Raw genomic sequence first — 23,700 nt, 5'->3', positions numbered from 1 at the left:
ACCATGTTATCAGTATCATCATTGCAAACTTCCGCTTGTACGAAGCCATGGTTCCGATTCTGTGAAATCAAAGCACCACATATTTGATTTTCATGGCATTCCTCAATATACATGTTTACATTGTTAGTTACATTGAACACATACATTACGCTTAATAGTAGAAGATATTGTAAATATTCATATAAATGGTTAATACGGGACCGGAGGCACATGCATAGCGTAAACTATGAACAGCCTTGTAAATGTAGTATTCATGTAGTATTATCTATTGTTCATTCCAGCTGAGTTTCTGTTCCGTGCTTTATTATAAATTAGTTCAATTTAAATACGTTTAGCAGACTTTTGTATTTTGTGTTTAAAGTCTGAAAGTCTGAAGTATATTGGTATAGACCTAGAATTCATTTTCTGTCACTGTTTAACGGTTTATTTCTTGGAAGAGACGAACCAAACATTATTTGTACGGTTTTTGTACTTGGTCACCTGTTTATTAAGTACCAATCCCCGTTGCAATTATTTGTTGAAACAGATTGCCAGTAACCTGTGTTTATCGTAGGAGGCGAATGAGAGGTTGTTCAGAACCTGGATAACCAGAGGAAAACTTGCTTCATCTTGATATAGGGTTGTGTCTGCGCGTGCGTGCGTGCATGCGTGTATGTGTGGCCCAGGGACTGTGAGACGGACTAATTAAGTACGTTCCCCCCAAATTCATTGTAGTTTTCTTCATGGTTTATTTGCACAGATTCGAACATGTGCAAGTTATCATGACAGCGCTGAAACATCACTGATTGAAAGAACAACGTTATTGTAAAAAAGGGGTTCGATTCCCCGGATGAGTACAATGTGTGAAGCCCATTTCTGGTGTCCCCCGCCGTGATATTGCTTGAATATTGCTAAAAGCGGTGGCGTAAAATGGTTCGATACTCAAGTATATTTACTAATCCGACAACATCTGTATGTTCATGGAATTCTGAACAACATACTGTGACGATTGGATTTCATTGTGATCCAGCAGGACAGTCTCAAATCAGTGGCTTATTGATCATTGTGATTATAGGCTTAACTACATGGTAACACGCCGATGTGTAGCAATAGCCCATGACGCAACGATACTAGCATTATGTGTATATTGTACACATTAGCTGACATACAATATGATGTGGTCACAGGACATTTACAGAAGGTATAATTGCCTGGTTTACCTTCACGGAAATGTTAAGTTCACCAATTTCATTGTGGATGTAACACGTTTTGGTGTTTGGGACATATATGCATTGCACTAACACCCCTTGTGGCATATGTAAGCAAACACAAGTAGGTAAAGAGTTGGCGGGCATCCAGTATATCTGTATTTATGTCGTTTGAATATACAAACAGTTTGTAACAGCATCCATCACAATAGGAATATGCGTACATGTTATGAGCAAATTGCCCCGATCACAGCATCACTCGGGAACATGTCCTAATCCTGACCACGACCAGGTGAATGAAGTCCAGAGATATTGATCATGGCATAAGGACATGACAGACAATAGCAGAAAACGTTATTATGAAAATGGATATGTTAACTAATGTTAATTTCATATTTAAATCCATAATTAATTGTCGTGGTTTAACAACTTTACCTTTGTTTTTTACTACAATTGTTTGTAAATTATGGAATTCAGAGAACAAATTTGGCATTTTGGAAGTTGATGAACAATAAGAAATGCGATATATGATACTTTATGGATATATGATATTTTATGGATGACAACTATATAATATCATAAAGAAGTTGTCATCCATAAAGTATCATATCTTTCTCTAAGAGAACTATCGTATTGCCTTTCTAAAGGCAAGAACTTAGCACAAAATTGCTGAATTTTAATTTACTCGCACACTCTTTCTAATTAAACATAGGAGGTTGTGTCAGTGGTTCCTGAGATGTTGCTTTGTTTTCTCTTTTGTATTTTGACTGAGGTGATAAGCAATATGTAAGTACTAACTGGTGCAGGGTTTATTGGACAGCGATGTGTGCGCTAGGTGCCCTAGGCTCCTATTGTCTAAGATTAAGATTGCTTTGTCTCCGGACAATAGGGAATTGAGAGTGTGATCTAAAGAAGTATCTTTTTTCTGTATCTTTCTATTTCTGGTTGTTGGTGTTTAGTTTTAAATTATTATTATTTACTTTATTTCCCCATCCCGTTTTCGATATTGCTGTATCTCATTCCTTGAAAATGTTCGCTCATGACCAATCACTAATATATTTTTTTTGCATTTCTCTATTTTATTGTATATATTTGGTCTAACACCAGATCAGACTATGCAGCTAAACTATATAGTTTTGGTCTTGTTTGGGTTGAATCGGACTTGCCATTTACGGGCACAGTTTGAATTTTTTGCTGAATTGTCATTGATACAATTTGCTGCGGAGATATGATCGTCATCGATAATATGTGGACGTATCGTCTGGAAATAGGTATATGTTACTCGCTATGCCTTCTACAATGTCGTTTATGCAATTTAAACCATAAACAGCAGTGGTCCTACGACCGACCCCTGGGGGACCCCTGCTTGTACATATTTTGATTCTGAACTATAACCATTAATGACTAATTTTTAAACTCTGTTTTCTAAGTAGTGAGTGAGTTAAGTTTTACGCTGCTTTTAGCACTATTCCAGCAATATCACGGCGGTTTTTTTCTAAGTAACCTTTGAACCATTTCAGAAGATCACCTTGGATACCACAAACGTTAAGTTTATGGATGATAAATCCATGCCATACCCTATCAAAAGCTTCTCTTACATCGCAAGAAACAGCTCCATGTTAGTCTAATGCACTAGCAATAATATTATTATATGAGTTGATATGATGTTGAGTCCGTTAGCATGATACTTGTCAGAGCTGTTCATCATATACACTTCATAATGTGATTATATATTTTCTAAACAAATTATGAACGATTACATTTATTTCATATCTATAAATTAAATTTTGACATAACAAGCTTGACAAAGACTGTCTAGTAAACATTTGCTAAGGAGATGGTTGATTTCTAAAATATATCACATTCAAAACACTGAAATTAACGTTGAAACAATTACGAAATGTGCAAGTTACTTACGATCGGCACAATGACATGAGAGTGAACGAATGTGACCAAGGACGTCAGGAAAAGTATTTGGTCAGTAGAATCATTATATATAGCACGCACTGTATCTGCGTTTACCTGGAACTGATAGCTGTCAGAGATAGACGCAACCGGTATATACTGCCATTGATTAGGGTACTTAATTACCCCGGGCATACTGATCCCGGGGCAATATTCCCGGGGGCTGATGTCCTGATACTCTTAACAACAACCGGTCCACCCTGTCTTAATGATTTAATTAACATTTTTGTCTGATGGGTATTTACGTTCGATTGCACGTATTTCACACGAAGTATGTGTGGTCAGTAGAAGTTTTGATGTTATGTTTTCCTACATAGACCCACCATGAGAGAAAAATAGGACCCTGTTTCGTCAAAAGAAATGGACATTGTATATTTGTATTTTGTCCGTGTAATTTTGTACTCCTAATACATAAAATTAGGCATACAAATGACATTTAGGTTTTGCATAATTCCAACGTCATGTCAAATCGTTAGAGAGGGGTAGTTGAAATCTTCATTTCTAATTATTAGGGGGTCACATATATTTCCCAAGGTGCTTAGCTAGTGCAGCCTCTCACAAATGATGATTAGGTGTGATATAAAGTATCCTTTGTTTAATATATGAAGTAAATACTTCAAACAATAAAATTATTTTCTTTCAATATACATTAGATTCTCACACCAAATTACGCTTAAACGAAAGGTTATTTCACCATTTGATGTATCATTTTACACATTTGGAAGTACAATACATTATGCACAATAGTTAACACTAATCTTGATGTCATTAAAGGAAGATGAATACGGTTGAAAGGTTACTAATGGTGATGTAATTAATGGTTGAAGTCATGGCGTCGCAATCGTCAGTATTACATCCCCATGAGACGCATACTCTAGTTTTCCTTTGTATATACTCGCATTCTGAAAGAGGGGTAAAATCCCATATTAAATGCATACAAGAAGAAATTATCCAAAAATGTTTTTCTATATTGAGTATTTTTTCTTATATGAATCTAAGTCGCTTGGTAATATTCTTTAAATTACTTTTTGAAATACATCAAGTCACTTTGCTTCGCTAGCATTTATTGATAAATGTAGATGACGAAATGTCAAGCTGATCTGTTTTTTATGTGTGTGCAATAGCATGAGATTTATTTCATCCCATTACGACATACATGTACATTATGATCAGAAAACTCTATACATCTTTCACGCCTGAATCACAATTCAGGGCGTCATTGAGATGGGAAACACATCAGACAAACATACAACCTTAAACGAAGATCAGGGGCGGCTTAACTACAGAAGATGTTATTACTTTCACAGTCAAATATGATAAAAAAATAAATAAATGCAAACTGATATCAAACTGAAACTAAAGCGGCTATCACAAGTTATATGTCTGGAAAGTGTCCAATTTGTGTATATCGCCAGAGTATACATACAGACGTAAGTTTCTGATATTTCTTCCCATTGTTTATGAATACGTTTTAGATTGTTGTAATTTTCATTGAAACTGAGTACATGGACACGGGATCCACTGTTCCCATTTGCGCACGCTTACTTTACTTTACTTTGGCATCCTTTACGGTGATCTGCGTAATATTATGTAAATATAGTCTGTTACTGGAAACATAATTACTCATTACATTCGACCCAAGTAGTTGTGTTCCACAATTCTACTTGTATTTTGTACATGTGGGGTTTAAGTTTTAAGTAGAATAAATTGCTAAGGAAATAGCTGAATCACATTATTGTATGTTAAAATGTGTGTTTGAAGTTAAGTGGTTGTGTACCACAATCCTACACTGTACTCCATATTGTCGGGTTTTAACTTTTAAGTAGAACAAAATGCCTTGGAAAACAGATGAATTACATAGTTTAATGTTTTCTTTACACTTTGCACTGCAGGAATAGGTACATGTCTATGTCTCTATGCCATCTATTTCTAATGATGGTTAGGGGCGGTGGGGTAGCCTAGTGGTTAAAGCGTTCGCTCGTCACGCCGAAGACCCGGGTTCGCTTATCTACATGGGCACCCATTTCTGGTGTCCCCTGCCGTGATGTTGCTGGAATATTGCTAAAAGCAGTGTAAAACTAAACTCACTCACTCGCTCTAATGATGCCTAAACGCAACGGAATAAATCAATTTTATGTCATCAGTGTTTTACAAGTTTGAAATAAATAGATAAAAATCCACATATTCTCATATAATGAATTATTTCCATGCATTTCTGATGATGCTCAAAGATTAAGAAACGAATCAATTTTATGTGATCAGTTTTATACAAGCTTAAAATCAATGCAAATGAAAACACCATGCCTCAGCTGTCTGTATAGGATTTGAAAGTGATGCAAATGACTGTCAGTGTTACATATACTCCAGACGTGATCCACATCTATATGTTATGGGAATGATTGTCTATCATAAGGACGTCCAATATATTGGACGTACATTAATGTTTTCGATAGTATTCACAGTACGTTATCTGATATCAAGCCCCAGGGATTCATTACGTCAGGGATATGCCATGACACGAAGGGGGCGTAATAGTGCTTAGTGAAGGTATTTTGAGGATTCCGTTGTTCGCACGCAGACAGACATACAGTTTATTTGATTATCACCGTATGTACAGCAATATTCCCCAACAAACCTGAACCAACACCCATCCATATCTCTCTACCCTTCATTGGAAAATCCTCCCACCACATCAGCCGTCTCCTGAATCGACAGGCCGGCGAATGCCATTCCAAATTATGCTTTAAAAATTATTCTGACTATGTTCCCTATTCTAAAACTCTGAAATTTTCTAAACAAAATTAAAGGAACATCTGACACTTGAGCAAGATATTATGTCAGTACTTTGCACTATGGAAAATCTCTTCCGATTCAAATGTCTGGCATGCCGTGCTCATGTCTAGTATTCCAAGTCGGTTGGACACCCGCACCCAGTTGCGTCGACCATTCTGAAGTACGATTTGCAACAACAATTTAAACATAGCTTTTTAGACCCGACCCTTAATGTATCTAAAGCTATGGTTTACCCTTAGATACCCTTTTAAAGCATTTGATGTCATGATTGCTCCCATTGTATTGTATGCGTGTGAAATCAGGGGCTATGAACATATCGAGATTATTGGAAAACTCCATCTTAAATTTCTGGTTTAAGAAACTCTACATCAAACCTGTTTATATATGGCGAGCTAGGCAGAGAACCAATGAGCATTACAATAGCGAAGAGATACATCAGTAACTAACAAAAGTAAGATAACGAAGCAATTTAGAGTACTTGATGCATGATAGAATAAAAAATGGTAAAGAAAATGTTTGGCTTAAAAATGTAGAGGATATACTGAACAGAAGCGGACTGACTGATGTGTTCAGAAATCCATATAATTATTCCCCCAAATTGGTTTCATTACAAGTACAAATCTCATTAAGAGATCATTTTTATCAATCCTGCGGAGGTTATGTTATCAATAGCGCGAAAGAAATTAATTATACACTAATTACAGAAAACCCGTCTTTCGAACAACTTTTACTTCTCGAAAAATCATTATATCTCCGGCTTTTGAAATTAATAACAAGCAATCCCAATTGTCCAGTAGAAACCGGCAGATGGCGTGATCTATCTCGTGAAGAGAGAACATGTCCTCCAGCCATTGCAGATGAAATACACTATTTATTTAGATGTACAACCTTTGAAACAGAACGTCTTCTTTATGTTAATGAATTTTATTTCAAATGGCCAAATATGTACAAATGCAAAAGTTTAATATGTAGAAGAAAACTGTCAGAATGAAGATTCTCTCGGAATACTTACATATTGTTTTTGAACAGTTAAAATGACCCATGTTACTGATATCACCATTCTTGTCTGTTTATGTAATATATGTTCATTTGTCTTGTCTTGTACCACCGTGGGTAGTTTTTGAGAAATATACTTTGATTTATTGATTGAGTTTACTCGTCTGTGATCGCCTTCTTCCGCGAGAGAAGTTTCGGAAAATATGGCGGGTGTACACTTATCACGTGACCGGGCTTCTGTCTTATCTCTAAACAAACGCCCTTATTCTGAAATAAGAACAGATTGGCACAAAAGAAGTGTTTCGTTGCACTTCATATACTGTTTTGCTAAAATATATACATAAACTATTACAACTACAACACTGCATGACAATTTATATTTGTACATCAGAGTGACCTTGCCCCTCAGATTCTTTTGGACTTCGATGACCACATGTAGATGGAAAAGTAAGCAAATAGAAATGTATTTTTTTTGGCCACTTGAAGACTGACATTTTCTCAATAAACATAGCTTGACAAAGGTACTATACAGACCGTAAAGATAGGAGAATGAGTACAATCATACGACAGACTCAATATTTATAACAATCCTCTGGCGGGTTATAATTATTATTTATAATTTAAGGTTTCATTAAGTCTGGCTGCTTATACAGTCAAGTTGGCAATTAGTATTTTGCAAATCCTTCGTGAAAAAAGACCTGACATACACTACAAAAATAATTTGGTTTCCGGAACACTGAAACTGAGAAGAAACGACATGGAAACCACCATTTCCAGTTGGTTTCCATGTAGTTCCCTATAGTTTCATTGTGGTTTCCATGAAAACTGAAACTGAATTTTGCACCATTTCCGGCTGGTTTCCAGTGCGATTCATTACCCACTCCTCCAAGCAGGATCCAGCTGATTTCCGTTTTCGTTTATTGTAGGTTTCAACCTGGTTTCCGTGTTTTCGTTTATTGTAGGTTTCAACCTGGTTTCCGTTTTTTCGTTTATTGTAGGTTTCAACCTGGTTTCCATGTTTTCGTTTATTGTAGGTTTCAACCTGATTTCCATGTTTCCGTTTATTGTAGGTTTCAACCTGGTTTCCATCTTTTAGTTTGTTGTAGGTTTCAACCTGGTTTCCATGTTTAGTTTGTTGTAGGTTTCAACCTGGTTTCCAAGTTATAACCTAGTTTCCATTAAAACTGAAACTACATTTTGCACCAGTATCTGGATGGTATCCATGTCGGGACTTTACCCACTCGTCCATGGAGGCTCTTGCTGGTGCTTAGTTCATTGTTGTTTCCAACCTAGTTGCCAGCTTATAACCTGGTTTCCATGAAACTGAATCTGTTGTGCCGGACCCTTACAGGCTCCTCCAAAGTGAGTGAGTTAGAATTTAACGTCCCCCCTGCAATATTTCAGCCATATAGTGACGAGAAATGTTTTACATAAACAAAACAAAATAATTGCTAAATAATCGGTCATCGAAGGACTGTAAAATAACTAGAGTATCACAGATGGAGTGTAAAACTAGCATGAACATGTAAAACTATTTTATTTACGAAGACAATACAATATAAAAACGGGCTATAGATCGCCAACAACTGAAGGTAGATCACCATACTAGGAACCATGCGCTCCTCCAGAAAAGAGGTTGTGTTTCATGCAACACACATGCAAAATCAGGTATTTGATACAATTGCACAATGATAAAACCGTCAGGATGACAAATAAATAACAGAATAAAACACAAAGTCATGATAGGTTTATTTACATTCAACAATTTGCTGATAAACAAATGATATTTGGAATGTTCACATTAATAAATTCACATTTTCAAAATGCATAAATATACTCATGCCAATAATGGTTGTCACCCCTTCAATTTTTTTAATTGGAGAGGGGTGTGGGTGAGGGTGGGGAGGGGTGACAACCATTATTGGCATGAGAATAATTAAAAGCAATATGGGAATAAATAGCAGTGAGTATGGAATGTTTTCCTTAAACTCATCAATGTAGATGAATCCATATTATTTGGTTTGCCAATTTGAGAAATGTTAACTCTTTCCCCAAGAGAGGAAGAACTTTCTGCTTCTTCTTCTCCGGGCAGTCAATCGTTGTCAGGACCTTCTTCCTGCTTTCCAGCTTCTGATATTTAGAAAACAATAAACAATCAGTACAAACAAGCATTCGTCAACAATTTCGCTAGCTGGAGAAAGGAAAACTGTCCAATGTTCCTTAAGCTTGAGGAAAAATAAACTGTAACCACTGTCCAATAAGCACAAAGTTCAATAAATCAAAACTGATCATTTGACCTGAAAAGTGATAAAAGTTTCAATCGCAGAAGAACTTAGTGAAATTTGTAAGAGTAGAGAGACAAGCGAGAGAAGGACATATTTCCTTAGCTTTGGTTGGACATTTGATGACTGACAAAAAAAGATTTTCTTTCACTAAATAACAGTTGTGACTTATAGAAAACATTGACATTGAATTAATAACATCTCTTAGGAATGCACACTAAATTCATACTATCATTGCCTATTTTTCCGAGAAATTCTCATGTGAAAGCTATAACTTATTTTCTGAATGTTACATACATTATGCTTTGATATCATATGTATAGAACTACGAATTATCCATTATTTTGAAAATAATGTGAAAAGAAATTCTTGGGTTTAAAAAATAATGTGGGGTCATTCTGGCAGACAAGAAATAGAATGGGGTCAAAAGCGGACCTCCATAACTAATATCTCATACTGCTATTGACAATGTGTTTGCAGCTACTATTTAGTGGGGTGTTGTTAATTGATGTGTGCAAGGTGAAATATGTCCAGACCAAAACATAATGTACATTGGCGCTTTACTATGTACTATTTAAAACTCTTTTAGCTGCATATTTCTAATTATACATTGCACGTATTAAACAGTGTTTATTTTGAAAGCTCTTTGGAATATCAGTGTACATTTTCATGTAATTACATTGAAGATCACATATACTCTAGGGGGGTACAATAAATAAATCACTAACTGGCGTCGCTATAAATGAAACCCTGTCATTAAAACTACTCACTTCGATCTTTAATCAACTTAAATCGACCTTTTTGACAACAGTGCACAATTCTCACCCGCGAATGAAATTTCAACAAATCAGAGCGGGGCGTCTCTGTGACGTCATATGAGGAATAGATATGAGGGCCGATGCAGAATTCATCTACATTTCAGGGGGTAAATTATCTTGTTTACAGGTTTGTATAAACCTGAAATCGTGACAACTGTTGTGGAAAATGAAAGCTATATGTTCTCACAATCTTCTGTCATATAATTTTGTCTCCTGCCTCTGCCTAGTTTCCGAATTACAACTTGTTTTCATAGACGATTTTGTCAAAATCGCTTGGTGTCGTTAGGCCTTATTTGTATAATGACTGATCCAAATTGATCCCATTTCTGTGTTTTTTTACCTCGATATTTAATCATGTCATGTAAAATATGACGTCTATTACGCGTGATATTAAAAATTAACATTTGATTTATTTGAATCGGTAAACTAAACAACCCTATTTTGCCATTGCTAGAAGAATCTGAAATTTTACTTAGGTAAATAGGTACATACAGTTTTAGCACACAGCAAATGCTTATATGTATTTCTTATGCAACAATGAAGTTCTGTTTGTATTCTCAAAACAGTTTCGGCCCATAAGTTTTCACATGCAATTAAAATTGCATGCAATACAGCAATTAATACTCCCTCGTTGTAACCCGTGTTAGGTGGTATAAACCTACACATGTTATTTGTCATCATTCACTTGATGGTCAGTTAATGAATTTATAACAGGTATAATTAGTGGTAACACCACTTAGATTAACCCGACAAAGGTTCCCATTTGGCATTTCTTGTGTCTGGAGTAAATATTCAACATTATAAACATCGATAAAAGGATTAACCGAGAACACGCTGATTGATTGATTACTTTTATCTTACACAGCGGATTTGTCAAAAGGTAGTGTTTATGTATGTAGATTTATTAATCTATACTGAATACACTCTGTCGTGGCTGTGTCTGCGTAAAAACAACGTCCTTCCTTCAAAGGATTAACCGCCAATACAGTGATTGATTGCTCATTATTGGCTAACTAAATTACCGTTTTTAAAGAATGGTGGACATTATGCAATCAGTTGCCAGGTGTGCTATCTTGGGTGACCAATGAGACTATACACCAATGTGACATACCTGAAACTATATATCACTTTTTCATATACTAGACTGTTGAAAGACACATCACTTGGAACAGCTGCAGATGAACGGCATATCACTCGGTTTTTTTTATATTGATGGATACTTTCCTCGAACAAGGTAATAGCCTGACATTGTTCCTATAAATTTATTCTGTTTTAATTTTAATATTTGCATTTTGTTTTTATTCATTTGTCGTAGCATTCAACAGAATTGTTGTTTTCGCCATGAAGTGTAATGAGACATACTAGGGCGTGTGTGCGAATTATGATTCACATTGGCAAACTATAAAATGTTCAGATATAACAGTCCTATTATAAATGCACTATAAGTATTAGCAGATCGTCTGCTTTTTATTTAGTTTCAAAATGCATACAAGTATGATAATAAAGTAATTAGGATTATAAGACCAAATATAAAGACGTACATTGACTAGTATATACATACTGGTGAGTGGACGTTAACCACGTGAATGTAGCAAGAAAGTTATCGCGCAGCATTGTCACTTCGACCCCCCACCTCGCTTCCGTGGAAGAAATCGTTATGTTATAAGTTGTGTCATGCAAAATGCTTTTGGTTATGATTCAAATACATATTGAACTACGAGTAGAAAGTAGTTTTGATTTTCTAACTTGATGAAAACAAACCATAATCTCATTAATTCTAACAGACTTTAGCCCGTGACTTCACGATTTTCAAAAATGGCGGCGCCCTGTCGCGAACATCCGCCAATCTGAGTATAAATGCTATTTAGGTTAGTTTTCACCGAGTTACAAAATCAAAACTTCTTTCTACTGGTAGTAAAATATGTATTTGATTGATGGTCAATAGGATTTTGCATGACATAGCGTATAACATAACAATTTCTCTCGTGGAGGCGAGGTGGGTGTCAATATAATACTACTTACAGTATTATTGTTACTTCGACCACAGACTCGCTTCTGAGGCAGAAATCGTTATGTTACAAGTTGTGTCATGGAAAATCTTTATGGTCATCAATCATATACATATTTTACTACGACTAGTAAGTAGTTTTGATTCTTTAACTTCTGTGAAGCGATCTGAACACAAGTAAGATATCGTTTCAGGCTTCCACAACGCTCACTTCGCACTCACAAACATAACCCATTTTGCATGAACTGCGGGGTCCTGTGGAAATCTGTGCATGGCGACACCATCGCCCGACCTCTAGGAGCAATTGACGACAACGCAACGATTTGGCATGTCTTCGTTGATGTCGAGAAATCATCAAAATGACGAGCTTGCTACACACTTTCTATACAACTAACTGAAAATCCTTCCTCATATGACGTCACTGCAGTGCTCTGGCGACAGAGTTACGTAACCTGTCTATGGTTTCGTTGGCGGGCGAGAGTGAAGCAGGCGACTTTTTGGCAACTTTTAATCGCTCGGTACTAATTAACCACAAGTTTTTAAAGAATGTATTTGGTGTTCCCCATAAGACTGACCACAAATCTTTCATATGTAATAGTTAAAAGAGTAAAAAAACCAAAGTTTATTTGTTCTTTAAAATTAAAGGTCTCTTTTTTGGTAAATCAAAATTTACTGGCTGCCCTTTCCAAGACATTTTGTATGTGTATCTTAAAGAATTGACCAAAGATTTGTACTCTCTCTCCTAATTCTAAATGCTTTTGTTTCTAAAGTTTTATGAGACTGCTGATTATGTAACTAAAAATAATAGGACAGAATGTAATTTAAATACTTGAAGATGTTCAATTATTGACTTAATTTCAAAGTATGTATCAATATATGCAATTAGTAAAACTTAATGAGTCCTAAATCAAACGAAACAAGGCAGAATAGTATATAAATCATTGAATTAATTTCAAAGTATGTATCATTATATCCATATCTTAATACTAAAATGAGTAATAAATCAAATTAAAGAGATTATATTATTTAACAATTTAAGCCCAAGCTTAAAGCTTAAGCCCAAGCTCATTAATTTTGACAAGAATCTAAACATGACATATTAAGTCACGTCTGGGCGTTTGCTCGTACACCGAAGACCCGTGTTCAATTCCCCACATGTACAATGTGTGAAGCCCATTTCTGGTGTTCCGCCGCGGTGATATTGCTGGAATATTGCTAAAAGCGGCGTAAAACTCATTATCACTCACTATTAACGATGGCAACGATGTCATATGCATGCTTCACATGCTTAGATTTATATTATGTCTTAAAATAGTACTAGCCCGAAACATCCACGAAAATTAATCGAAGTCGAAATATCGAGGCAACGAGAAATCATTCTGAATTTCTGCATTTCAAGTTGTTAAAAGTAACTTCAAGTAACGAGAAAATACTTGACCAATTAATAGAAGCAATGAGAAAATAATTGAAATAACGAGAAAATACACAAAGCAATGAGAAAACTAATCGAAGGAAAGAGAAATGTCGCTGAAAAACTATCTTATCTTACAAAAATGGCTGCTTTAGGCTTTCCTAATTCAAAGGAACGCTAACATTTGTGACATGTTAGAAAGCTTAGATGCTTGAAACTATTGCATCTAGTTTTCGTCTGACAGTGGTTGAAATAATACACCCATCAATAATTAAAATGTATATGAGTGATTGCCATATATTACTCCAGATGCAACAATACTTAAACATAATCGCGGCGGACTGTGTAAGTGGGAGATCACAAGGCCATCATTACGCCATACTCTCACCTCCATTTTTCAATGCAGGAAGGTTCTCCTCTTCGAACTTGAAGTTCGAGCCCTTTGGCTCCCCCACAAATTGTGAAGCAAGTATCCACTTCTTTGCCTTGACCATTTTGATGTGATCCTGCTTATCTGTGTTCCCCGATCTATATTTATTGAGCCGCGGAAATGACACAGCAGAAAACACTGAGTGTCCAGCAACGAACACATTCGTCTAAAGTTCGGGGTAATTTATCAGCAAATCTATGCATATTTGCGGCACTGTGGGTTGTTGGTGGAAGGTCATGTGTAGGCATCACAAGTGTTCTCTTCAAAAATCTGCAACGCAATATGCTGGAGTGTAGTAGGATAGGAATGGTTTCTGACCTCAACGTCCCAGTTTTCTCGTGTGGATACGATAGGTGGTCATGTAGCGATGTGCTGATGTAATGTTGACTGTCACTAGAGGCACGTGGTATTGTGTACATGTTCTGGTTGTGATTTATGTATTGGGGAGTTCACCGTCTGAGATGAAACGTGGAACTGTGTGGTCTCAATATTGGACATGAATCAACAAAGTTCGTACATGCATTGAGGGGAGAGAGATGGACTGAGCATCAGTTATGTATCATGGTAAGAGTGTGTGCGTGACTTTAGTTTTACGCTGCTTTTAGCAGTATTCCAGCAATATCACGGCGGGGACACCAGAAATGGGTTTCATACATTGTACCCATGTGGGAAGTATCATGGTAAGAAAGATCAAAGTGAGGCTGGTGAAGGTTTGCTCTCCTGGTAACATGCCGTAGTATGGTGCAGTCAAACCACGGATCATAACCAGGTCCAATCTGGGATTCAAACCTTCGGAAGCATTACCATATGCATGTATATTTTTCCTAAGCCGCCCTTCAGACGGCCACAACCTTAAAGAACAAAGCCTCACCCCCAAGGATGTATGACAAAAGGATTATGTCATCTTCCAAGTTCCAATAGTAAACTTTCTCTTAATGTCGAGCAATATTCCAACAGCACCAGCCTTTGGTGCTCTCATTTCGCAACTTTTAAGGTACAATCGAGTATGCTCAGTCACCAGGATGTCAAAGATCTTTATATGACTCTTGCTCAGAACTTGTTCGATCAAAGTTACAACATTCAAGGCCTAAGTAAAGCTATCCAAAGGTTATATTATACTCACATGGGGAACATTTCTAAATTGGATGCATCAGTAAATAAATGATATCCGAAGCAATCCCCAATATAACTTGTACCATGTGTTCACGTGTTTTGGGGTGAACAGTTGTCTGGCTTTACACGTGTGTGTGAAGAATACCAATTGTTATGCAGGATACGTTCAACTGTTCGCGAACAGCTGATATCAATATTTAATAAACATGAACACATTGTTTTAATCGGAATCGCACAATCGACTAGGCTTTTGACACATATTAGTTTTGATGTGGAACGTTTTTCTACTTCCAGGTCCTTCACGACTGTTGCTCCCTTCTCGTTTTTCGAGACTTACATATCTGTTATATTTTCTACAAACATGGCTTTACATTTTTCTTACATCTTTTTACGACTTTTACTCTCTTCACAGTTTCCTGACTTACACGTCCTTTGGGACATTTACTTCCTCAACGTTGTTTATATATTTCCGCTTTGAGGAACACTATTTCTACAAATTGTGTACCAGTAGGGCAGGACATGCTCGCCTGGTGTCAAATACATAAATCACTAACTGGCATCGCTATAAATGAAACCCTGTCATTAAAACTACTCACTTCGATCTTAAATCGACCTTTTTGACAACAGTGCACAATTCTCACCCGCGAATGAAATTTCAACCAATCAGAGCGGGGCGTCTCTGTGACGTCATATGAGGAATAGATATGAGGGCCGATGCAGAATTCATCTACATTTCAGGGGTAAATTATCTTGTTTACAGGTTTGTATAAACCTGAAATCGTGACAACTGTTGTGGAAAATGAAGCTATATGTTCTCACAATCTTCTGTCATATAATTTTGTCTCCTGCCTCTGCCTAGTTTCCGAGTTACAACTTGTTTTCATAGACGATTCTGTCAAAATCGCTTGGTGTCGTTAGGCCTTATTTGTATAATAACTGATCCAAATTGATCCCATTTCTGTGTTTTTTACCTCGATATTTAATCATGTCATGTAAAAAAATATGACGTCTATTACGCGTGATATTAAAATTGACATTTGATTTATTTGAATCGGTAAACTAAACAACCCTATTTTGCCATTGCTAGAAGAATCTGAAATTTTACTTAGGTAAATAGGTACATACAGTTTTAGCACACAGCAAATGCTTATATGTATTTCTTATGCAACAATGAAGTTCTGTTTGTATTCTCAAAACAGTTTCGGCCCATAAGTTTTCACATGCAATACAGCAATTAATACTCCCTCGTTGTAACCCGTGTTAGGTGGTATAAACCTACACATGTTATTTGTCATCATTCACTTGATGGTCAGTTAATTAATTTATAACAGGTATAATTAGTGGTAACACCACTTAGATTACCGACAAAGGTTCCCATTTGGCATTTCTTGTGTCTGGAGTAAATATTCAACATTATAAACATCGATAAAAGGATTAACCGAGAACACGCTGATTGATTGATTACTTTTATCTTACACAGCGGATTTGTCAAAAGGTAGTGTTTATCTATGTAGATTTATTAATCTATACTGAATACACTCTGTCGTGGCTGTGTCTGCGTAAAAACAACGTCCTTCCTTCAAAGGATTAACCGCCAATACAGTGATTGATTGCTCATTATTGGCTAACTAAATTTACCGTTTTTAAAGAATGGTGGACATTATGCAATCAGTTGCCAGGTGTGCTATCTTGGGTGACCAATGAGACTATACACCAATGTGACATACCTGAAACTATATATCACTTTTTCATATACTAGACTGTTGAAAGACACATCACTTGGAACAGCTGCAGATGAATGGCATATCACTCGGGTTTTTTAAAATTGATGGATACTTTCCTCGAACAAGGTAATAGCCTGACATTGTTCCTATAAATTTATTCTGTTTTAATTTTAATATTTGCATTTTGTTTTTATTCATTTGTCGTAGCATTCAACAAAATTGTTGTTTTCGCCATGAAGTGTAATGAGACATACTAGGGCGTGTGTGCGAATTATGATTCACATTGGCAAACTGTAAAATGTCTAGATGTTACAGTCCTATTATAAATGCACTATAAGTATTAGCAGATCGTCTGCTTTTTATTTAGTTTCAAAATGCATACAAGTATGATAATAAACTAATTAGGATTATAAGACCAAATATAAAGACGTACATTGACTAGTATATACATACTGGTGAGTGGATGTTAACCACGTGAATGTAGCAAGAAAGTTATCGCGCAGCATTGTCACTTCGACCCCCCACCTCGCTTCCGTGGAAGAAATCGTTATGTTATAAGTTGTGTCATGCAAAATGCTTTTGGTTATGATTCAAATACATATTTAACTACGAGTAGAAAGTAGTTTTGATTTTCTAACTTGATGAAAACAAACCATAATCTCATTAATTCTAACAGACTTTAGCCCGTGACTTCACGATTTTCAAAATGGCGGCGCCCTGTCGCGAACATCTGCCAATCTGAGTATAAATGCTATTTAGGTTAGTTTTCACCGAGTTACAAAATCAAAACTTCTTTCTACTGGTAGTAAATATGTATTTGATTGATGGTCAATAGGTTTTTGCATGACATATGTATAACATAACAATTTCTCTCGTGGAGGCGAGGTGGGTGTCAATATAATACTACTTACAGTATTATTGTTACTTCGACCACAAACTCGCTTCTGAGGCAGAAATCGTTATGTTACAAGTTGTGTCATGGAAAATCTTTATGTCATCAATCATATACATATTTTACTACGACTAGTAAGTAGTTTTGATTCTTTAACTTCTGTGAAGCGATCTGATCACAAGTAAGATATCGTTTCAGGCTTCCCACAACGCTCGCTTCGCACTCACAAACATAACCCATTTTGCACGAACTGCGGGGTCCTGTGGAAATCTGTGCATGGCGACACCATCGCCCGACCTCTAGGAGCAATTGACGACAACGCAACGATTTGGCATGTCTTCGTTGATGTCGAGAAATCATCAAAATGACGAGCTTGCTACACACTTTCTATACAACTAACTGAAAATCCTTCCTCATATGACGTCACTGCAGTGCTCTGGCGACAGAGTTACATAACCTGTCTGTGGTTTCGTTGGCGGGCGAGAGTGAAGCAGGCGACTTTTGGCAACTTTTAATCGCTCGGTACAAATTAACCACAAGTTTTAAAGAATGAATTTGGTGTTCCCATAAGACTGACCACAAATCTTTCATATGTAATAGTTAAAAGAGTAAAAAACCAAAGAAGTTTATTTGTTCTTTAACTTGATTTTTTTCAAATAAAGGTTTTCCCTTAAATTTTAACCTGTGTAACATTAGAATTGAGAATGGTTAGAATTTACTTACACATATGAATCTTTTTGCTGTTCTTTGCGGACAAAGGCCTCTGCTTTCCCGCTTCTTTGTCTTCTAGGTGAATGAACCCTCTTGTTCGTCCAAAACCGCCAAACTGCTTCTGAAAGGAGATGTGTATAAGTGGAAAATATTTCCAGTTGGAAGTTACGAAATGGGGGTTGTGTAATTTTTATGTATTTTCTGATTCATAGGATTTACATTATTTGGATAATTTTATGTACATCATTTCCTGAAGGGTTTGGATTACACATACCTGTTGCAGGTCAAGATCAGTTAGTCATCTTCAGTTTTGCAACACTGCCCCAATGGAAAGCTGGAAATGTAGAAATTAAGGGAAAAATCAGGAACTAACTAAGTGATATTGTACTCTTGATAACAATAAGGCATGAAAATAGAAGAATAAATATCAATTTGCAAGGTGTAGATATGCTAATATCAAAAGAAGCAAAATTAACAAGTTCATTTAATTTTAGGTTGGCAATGTACATCAATGTATCCCCAACATATCCTATTAAACGTTCTATATATCTAACTTTCTTTACAAACTTCTTTTGTGGATCTAACAAAATCCACATCTCTTCATTCAGAGTTAGATATCTTGACATTCTAAGTGTAAAATTGTTTACATCAGATGATTAACTTAAATTACCTCATACATCCCTCATACATCGATCAGTAATCTATCCTATACTGACTTGAAAACCTTTTAAAAAACAGTTTCCAAATATATTGTGTTGACAATTTATCCACTCAACAGCATTATAGTATCATGATAAATATCGTCTTAAAAGTTGGCTGGAAAATATTGTCGACTTTTTGGGTCATAGGCTGTCTTGTAACTTTAATAACTAGACAAAGAATTTTGAAACTTCACTCTATCCATGCACCAAATCTGCTCAGAGGAATTCCTATAAATGCAAAATGACTCACTATCCCCCACTGTATTGTATTCAGTGGTACAAATATCAAAGGAATTTGCAATAACAAACTTAGAACAAAAATAGAACTTCCAATCATTGGATTTCTTGCAATAATATTCGAATACTTCTAAATACGTTTGGAAGTTATCTTGAGTCGTCGTGACATTGCTGGATATATTTGTGGTTCATATTGTTCTTGCAAAGATAATATTTCATACATTACGATAATGAACCATTTAGTCGTATGTGACCTGATCCAAATCACAATCGAGTTCTTGAGTTGACTAAGTAAAGGAAGCCATATCTCTTGACAACATTTCGACACGCAATTGCTTATCGAGTTCCATCAAGTCCAAAAATTTTGATTTCATATTTATTGTCCTAGCTACTTATGTACATTAAACGTTACACATAACATGAGCTATTGCTTCATTCAAGAAATTTACACTGTACCTGACATGGTCGTGGAATGTTCCTTTCTCCCTCCGCGATCGACGACTGCTCCTGTCTTCAAGTTTTCACGTACCCGAGCCTCCAAAGCTTCTAGTGTAACTCGCATTGCCATTTTCTTGATTCAGATAACATGGACAAGCGAAGGAATAATTCACTGTGCTGGGTTCCTTGTTGTGTTTATAACGGGAGACACTTTGGCCCACTTTCAAAACAACTTCTCATGAGATCAAGTGACAAAATGGCGGCAATTGTGTGTAGGGGCATTGTGGTTAATAACAAATACATAATCCCTTTTCGATTGGCATGTATTAAAACATTATCTGACCCAATTTGGTTGTGATTTCAAGACATAAAAGACGAAAATGTCCACTTCAGTACATAAAACCATTGCTTTTATAAAATGTCACGAGTTCGCGCGTGCCCACGGATTACCGACTCATTACTTCTACAGCAATTTAATTTTGATAATAGGTGCCCGTTAAGACGAGACAACCCCAAGGAAGCCGACACACAGACAACGACATACAAATGACATGACACTGATTGTTTGCCAGGTACTTGAACTCACTGTCAAAGCATACTAACTCTAAATGCTTTTAATGGTAAACATTACTCACAACCTCTATTCATAGTACAATTCCCTGATATTCTAGTTATTGAGAAATCCGTAATGTATTTGACAATTGTTTGAATTACATTATGCTAAACTTCCTAAATGCTTATACTCTTTCACATTCTAAAGCAAACATAATTCAACCGATTTTTCCCTCAAATTTCACTTTTGACGTTTAAGATTTTTTCATTACTACAGTGAATCATCGTAGAATATCATCCATCTATTTAGATTTTCAAAATTCCCAATCATATGGAATCCCAGGATGGTCAACTTAATCATCGTAGAATATCATCCATCTATTTAGATTTTCAAAATTCCCATCAAATGGAATCCCAGGATGGTCAACTTTTAAGTTACTCAGTTCAAAACAGTGCACAGGAAACCAACATGAAACTACATATTCTGGTTTCATGTTGGTTTCCATTTAATGAAACTTCAATTGCCAATTCCAGGAATGGAAACCAACAAGAAACCTCTAACCTTAGTTTCTTGTTGGTTTACAGAAATGCAAAATCAAAGAATCCAAAATGGAAACTAGTTGGAAACTCAGTTACTTAGTTTCAGTGAATGGAAACCAACTGGATTCGCAAATTACCCAGTATACGGATTGTTTCCAGGTTTCAGGAAACCAAGTCATTTTGTAGTGATAGATGGATCACAGATTTTTAAAAACTGGTCGTGCTACGTTTGACAGACAGACAGACAGAGAAGTTTATTTCTCAACCAACCAACGGTGGTACATGAGAATATATAAATACATAGGTAAACAAATATATACATGGCAAGTGGCTGGACATGTTCATTTGAATTTTACTTAGTAAGCGATTTATACAATACATTCAGAAATGACTTTAAGTTCTTTAGATGTTTAGTAGTTTTATTACATAATAATTTCTTTAACATTGAATGGTTTTTGGAGATCACACATATATGTCGCGAGATAGGTATTTCGCTGTTGGAGAAGGGTTTCACATCTAAAGAGATAGTGAAACTCATCCCCAACAACGTTAGCGTTACACAGCTTACATATTCTTTCCTCTTTTTGAATAGAATGCCATCAATGGTTTCAATTGGTAGGTTATTGTTGCAAGTTCTTAGTTTTAATATAGGAAAATATATATCCTGGATAAGTATAAGTAGTTTTCAAAACATAGTTTATCTTTAAAACATTTATAGAATTGACCTTTAGAACTAGTTTCTATGGAGCTACGCCAATGTTGTAAAAACTGATCTTTTAGAGTAGCTTCAACTTTTAGGACCAGCCATGACGTGGTGACATTGTGGGGGTTTGAGAAAACCTCTGATAAACCGCAGGTATTAAGTATTCTTGTAACAAAAGATATCCATCGGAGTTGACAACCAAAGTTATTAACAGAGATAAAATTATACACCAATGAGGAGAGTTTACAGTACTGGTTATTTGTTGCTACTTTTGCCAAAAAGAAATAACTCCGTTTGTATAATTTGATGTAGAGCGGTTCTCGGCCAAACTCGCAATACACCATAAAGTTTGGAGTGGAGCTTCGAGGCCAACAACAAATTTAGCAAATCTGAGATGTACTTTTCTAGAATGTTCAGGTTTTCAAATCCCCATACTTCACATCCATGAAGGAGAATCGGACTTATCATAGTATCAAATGCTTTTAGGGTGCAATCAATAGGTAGGTTTAAATTTCGGGCTTTTTCAAAGGGCAAACATAGCTTTAGTTGCATTTTCTACTAGCGCTTTAATACCTGTCAAAGAACCTACCATTTCTATGGAACCTTACGCCAAGATAGGTATATGTATCTACTATTTCAATTTTACTGCCCCCCAGCGAAAATGAAAATTTTGAATTGACTGTTTTCGAGGGCCCACCTCCGAATATGACAATCTTAGTTTTAGATAGATTAACTTTAAGTTTCCATTTGAAACAGTATTCCTGAAAAGTTATTTAATGATTTCTGAAGTTCCTTAGGTGATTCACTGAAAATGAGAGCGTCGTCGGCATATAATAAGACAATCAAATGTAACCAAAGGTAAATGTCATCCTCGTTTGCATTTTCAAAGTTCACACCTGTACATCCATTTCTTAATAAGAAACTTTTAAGATTCAAGATCATTTATAAAAATAGAAAATAGTAGTGGTGATAAGTTTTCACCCTGCCTAACACCTTTTCTACATTGAAAGAAGGGAGACATTTCATAGCCAGTGATAACAGTTGATTTTATATTATGATACATATTTCTAACGAGGCGTTAAGAATTTGCCATTGATACCATATCGTAGCATTTTATACCACAGCCCTGCGCGCCATACGGTGTCAAAGGCTTTAGTGAAATCTATAAATGCACAATAAAGTTTACTCTTAGATAATTTTAATATTTCTAAAACTATATTCATAATAAACACATTATCGGCAGTCGAAAACCCTTTTTCTAAATCGTGCTTGTGCAGGTGTAAGGATATGATTGATTTCTGCAAATAATGTTAGTCTTTCATTTAAAATACTTGTAAAATAATTTTCCAAAGCAACTTAGGAGCGTTATCGGTCTATACGAATTTGGATTATTCCTATCGCCGATTTTCTTATAAATAGGTCGAATAATACCACTGAGCCAGGATTCCGGAATGTATCCCTTACTCAGCACCAGATTAAAAAGCGAAGTTAGAATAGGAATAAAGAATATTCCGCTGCATCTTTGAAATAATCATTTTCAATAAGATCTATGCCTGAAGCCTTATTTCTTTTCAAACATTTAATTGCAAATTTTGCTTCGTCCTCAGTTATATCTTTATTAAGAACTTCATTTATAATACATATTTTCTTCCATCGTATCATCAGTTGGGATATCATCATAATCTTCATAATTATTATCAGTGTCATTTAGTTTTGGAAAAGTCAAAGAAAGATTCGATATTAGGTATAGATTGTTCTTTATCAGTTTTTTTTTTTGTCATTTAGCGGCTTCAGTATTCTTTTGGGGAGTATTTTTCTATCATTCCTAATTGTTTCCAGTAGTTTTCTTTTGAATTTTTTAATATGTTTATCAAGACATTTTTTCTATGTTTTCGACATCTGCTGATACAGAAATTTAATTCAAAGGGTTTTGATTTATTAGATCTAGTTTTAGCTTTGTTGAACTTTTTCTCATATTTCTACATTCTTTATTGAACCAAGGGGTCTATCTTTTTTTTTTTTTAACATTTGAAACATTCGAGCAAACACGCCTTACACCAAACGTATCCGTGCAGCATTCACTAGCACAGTGCGAGATGCCCATGGCAATCTCATCTACTGTAACTGGGTCAACTTCACTGACGTATTGCGAGGATTCTGTGCGTTCAAGTAATTTTAAATTTCTTCAATATTTATATT

The sequence above is a fragment of the Haliotis rubra genome, unplaced genomic scaffold (assembly GCF_003918875.1).
Source record: "Haliotis rubra isolate DU_JTF1 unplaced genomic scaffold, ASM391887v1 Scf1507, whole genome shotgun sequence".
Taxonomy (NCBI): Eukaryota; Metazoa; Mollusca; class Gastropoda; order Lepetellida; family Haliotidae; genus Haliotis; species Haliotis rubra.
This window is presented reverse-complemented; position numbering follows the sequence as displayed.